The 4,665-nt window shown below is 45.4% G+C and overlaps 2 pseudogenes; one reads left to right on the top strand and one right to left on the bottom strand.

Moving 5' to 3' along the window:
* The window catches only part of LOC102261558, a 3,737-nt pseudogene extending 3,381 nt beyond the window's left edge, over positions 1–356 (top strand).
* Positions 316–1,710, bottom strand: LOC102256267 (annotated as a pseudogene).
* Positions 1,711–4,665: the final 2,955 nt, after the last annotated feature.

The raw sequence follows: 4,665 nt of genomic DNA, 5'->3' as shown, positions 1-4,665 counted from the left end.
ACTGGGAGCCCTGCTTGTCATAGTAGTAGAAACATCTGGCAGCTTAAGAAATGCGTCTTTTCTAGGAGATAAAGCATCTTGACTGTGGACAGGGCCAGCCCAGATTGCTGCTTGGCTGGGAGGTGCTGTGATAAAATTCTCCTACTGAGGAAACCAGGTTTTTGGCAGCCCCAGTGCCTCTGAGCTCAGGCCAAGAGCAGCCCATGTTCCAGGCTGGTGTCCCCCATGCAAGTTGCTTAGGCCAAGAGAAAAACCGGGAATGGGTGAGGACCTGTCCCTCCTCCCATCATGCTGGGAACCTAGAAAGATACTGGTGGGGTGCCCCTCTCCCCCACCTCATCCCTGTCCGAAGGTAAGTGGAGACGCTCTGGACATTCTCCAGAGCCAGGGAACCAGGGAGGCAGCCTCAGTGCCTTTCTGGACATGGAGCCAAAGCTTTACTCCAAGTCCACTCGGATGGCATTCCCAGTTCCCAGGTGGGGATAAGACGAAATATGCGCTGGAGAAAAAACTCAAATGCCCCATTGTCTCCACAGCGGGAGTCACAGAGCAGAAGACAGAGCCCTAAGGAAAAGCAGCAGTGCCACCACTCAGAAGACACGCTCGAACTCCGTCTGGTTGGTAGTGGTGGGATTGCGGCTCTGGTGAGTGGAAGGCTGGGTGATCTTGCTGCCCTTGCGGTGTCGTGGCGCCAGGTACTAGAACATGGATGTCAGGTGGGTGGAGAGCATGCACTTGAGGTCTGAGGGCATGGGGTCAGACCAGAAGAAGTCATGGTTGAGGGCATCGTCGCTGTCGATGCGCTGCGCAGGGTCCAGCACCAGCAACTTGTCGATGAGTTCCAGTGCATAGGGGTCGCGCACATAGGCCTTCAGCCGATCCTTCACCTTCCGCTTCTGGCCCTTCACTAGCTCCAGTTTCTCAAACAGCTCGTACTTGTGCACATTTGGCCACACCTCAGGGGTGATGGAGCCACAGAGCTGGCTGATGAGGGCAAGCTGGTGCTGCTCCGTGTTGCCCTGCATGATAGGGCTGCGGGTCCACATCTCCGCCATGATGCATCCAGCACCCCAATGGTCAATGGGGGGGCCGTAGTCCCGCGCCCCGAGCAATAGCTCCGGGGGGCGGTACCAGAGTGTCACCACACGGTTGGTATAGCGGTTGGGCTGGCTGTTCTTGGCCAGACTGAAGGCCCTGGCCAGCCCAAAGTCTGCCAGTTTCAGGACCCCGCCTTGGGTGATGAGCACGTTAGGTGGCTTCAAGTCCCTGTGCAGGATCTTGTTCCTATGGATGTAGTAGAGGCCATTGAGCAGCATCTGCATGACCTTCTTGATCTCAGACAGTGTGAACCTGACTAACACGTTGCTCAGCAGCCCAGCAAGGTCATGCTCGCAGAAGTCCAACACCAGGTATATACTGCCTTTGGGGCGGTTATAGGGGGAAGCTTTGGCTCGACAGATCTCAATCAAGTTAACCACATTCTCATGTTTTAGAAGCTGGAGGATCCTGATTTCCCGCAAGGCGGTAATGGGGAACCCCTCCTTCTCGTTCTCCATCAGGACTTTCTTCAGAGCCACCTTTTGGCCGGTCAGGCGATGCTTTGCCTTAAACACCTCCCCAAAAGTGCCTTGGCCGATCTTTGTGAGCACCTCATATTTGGTCACCTCATCACAAAAAGGGGCACTCCACGGAGTCGTATTGCTTTGCCATGTCCGCCTCCAACGCGCCACCGCTGCCTCCAAGGCTCCCCAAGCTGCTGCCGCAGCCTCCACTGCCACCGCCGCTCTTGCTCCGGGTCTCGCCTCCGTGCTCCAGGCCAAAAGTATTGACTTTTAAACTGTGTTTTTCAGCCTGGCAGGTGTGGCTAAGGGTGGAGCATCGATCCATCATCCAGGAGGTCTCCAGATGAACTCCCCAGATTATGAATTCAATTCCCCATAAGGGGCACGCAGGGGCCAAAATCCCAATTCCAGGTGAAGGTAATGCAGGATCCAGGGAGACAGTATCAGCTCGAGAACTGGCTTTCAAATGCAGCCTACATCCTCTTGGGCCTGACTTTATACCCAGGCCATAGTAATCTCCTCATTGCCCATCCAATGGGATCTTGGGAGGAGGCCTCCTTAATCCTTTCACTTGGAGTAGGCCACATTTTAAAGCAAAGTAAAAACGAAACTCCAATCGTTAAGCAGATTAGGATGTTAAAAATAAAGGAGTGTGCTAAAAATACAGGAGTGAGTAAGTGAAACCACACAAATATTCAAAAAGAGAACCCACCCTAGACTAGGAGTAATTAATATCATTTTCTCAGAACCTGATAGATAATCAATCAGAGAAGAAAGTTAAATGCGATGAAAGTTTGAATAACTGCAACGACTCCTGGTCAGGGCACATGCCTGGGTTGTGGGCTTGATCCCCAATGGGGGATATGCAGGAGGCAGCCGATCAATGATTCTCTCTCAACATTGCTGTTTCTCTCTCTCTCTCTCTCCCTCTCCCTCTCCCAAGAAAAATAAAAAGTTTTTACTTTTAAACTGTGTTTTTCAGCCTGGCAGGTGTGGCTCAGGGTTGAGCATCGATCCATGATCCAAGAGGTCTCCAGATGAACTCCCCATCAGGATACATGCCCAGATTATGAATTTGATTCCACATAAGGGGCACGCAGGGGGCTGCTGATCGGTTTCACTCTCATTGATGTTTCCATCTCTCTCTATTCCTCCCGCTCTCTTCCTAAACAAATCAATTGATTTTTAAAAGAATAAAAACTTGCCTTAACTCAAGGGAATGATATTCAGATGCATATTTCCCCATGGTAAATAATATAAAACTATAGTCAGTTCTTTAAACTTGTAATAGGAAAATAGCTCTTTTGCTCACAAGCACAAATAGCAGAAATCAAGTGACCTAAATTACCTTACTTGAAAGGGTTTTGCTATAAATTTTCAGGATTTGAAGGTTGATCTTAACAACTGAGTTTAAACTACATTGATTTTTCCCTCGTGTGAGAAAATGGTATCTGTGCGTGGGAGGCAGCAACCTTAGGGACTCTGTAATGATAGAGACTAGGGATATGTGTGTGTGTGTGTGTGTGTGTGTGTGTGTGTGTGTGTGTGTGTGAGAGAGAGAGAGGGAGAGAGAGAGAGAGAGCGAGCATTTTACAATCTTGGCAGTCATACATCATTGTTAATTCAACATCATCACCTGGGCCATGAGTGGTGAAATGGGAGGCTGAAGACCAACATGCAGACATAAGCTCCCTACTATCTCTCCCCACTCCACCATCCATCATAGGTTGATTGTTTGAATTGTTGTTGTCCCACATTGTATTGCAAATCCACCACTGTGTTTCCTGATTATATTGTTAGAAATTAATCAATGCTGGCTAATTAAATCAAGATAATTTCTTAGACCGGAGAAAAAAAGAGTCTTACGTTTATGGAAACCTTGCCCTGTGATTTTCCTATAAATGTCTTTTCTGTATTATACATGTAGAACCTTAATCCAATATTTCTGATAAAGAATGTGAGTCCTGAGAAATGTAGTCATTTGAACTAAGGTAAACGTAATCTCTGTGCTCCTACCTTTGCTATGTGTTGTCCCTCAAAAATGCACATCTCTAAGGAAAAGTAATGCAAAAAATGAACCAACCTCCCAATGATCTAATGCAAGAATACAGTTTATTCTCAGACTTAATATAGGATGAATCCTAAATAAATATGTACTGCCAATATAAAAGGTTATCATTATACTTTAAAATATACTTTTATTGATTTCAGAGAGGAAGGGAGAGGGTGAGAGAGATAGAAACAGCAGTGATGAGAGAGAGATGCACGCCCCACACTAGTGACTGAGCCCACAACCCCGGCATGTGCCCTGACCAAGAATGGAAATGACCTCCTGGTTCATAGGTTGATGCTCAACCACGGTGTCACGCTGTCCAGGCTCATTATTAATATTAGTGAAGAAATAATATTTCATTTGGTTTTCTAATCATTTCCTTCACTCTATCCTGTCAATGGGTGATGTAGACTTTTCCTACTGTATGCAGTTTTCCTGACTCATACTTCTTATTCTCAGTAGATGGCTAGTAGGACCATACAATGAAGTTCCTGTAGTCCCTTACATTCATACTCAAACACCTTTATTCCAAACCATATCAGCCGCCATCATTACTGTCTTTCAATTGTTGGCCAAAAAAAGCTACTTAATGGTAGTTTATATTTTTCATAGAGTGTTTATTATGCTTAAAATGAGTTGTTATGCCATAGATATATGCAGTCCCTAATATTCCCTTTATCACATAAGATTTTAGGAGAGAGACATTAAACAGATAATTATAGTAGTAGACTTTTGTTACATTAGCAATTAACCACTTTATTTACAAAGAAAAGGGGTTACTCATATAAATTGGGATTTAGTATTAATATATTTCAATGAAGTTGAATATCTAAAAAACTGACTGTGATGCTTGTTACTTACCTGCTTCATACAGACCAATAGAGACAGAATTTCACGTCTGGTTATTAGGGTCTGTTACTATGATATCTCATTTCAATTTAAATTCTATCTACTACATTTATTTTAAAAAATCACATCTTTCTGGGTTTTCCTTTTTAAAAAAAATATTAATACCATTCTAATTCTTTGTGTTTAAGTTTTTCAGTAAGA

This window comes from Myotis brandtii, unplaced genomic scaffold (genome assembly GCF_000412655.1).
Source record: "Myotis brandtii unplaced genomic scaffold, ASM41265v1 scaffold76, whole genome shotgun sequence".
NCBI classification, from domain to species: Eukaryota; Metazoa; Chordata; class Mammalia; order Chiroptera; family Vespertilionidae; genus Myotis; species Myotis brandtii.
This window is presented reverse-complemented; position numbering and strand designations above follow the sequence as displayed.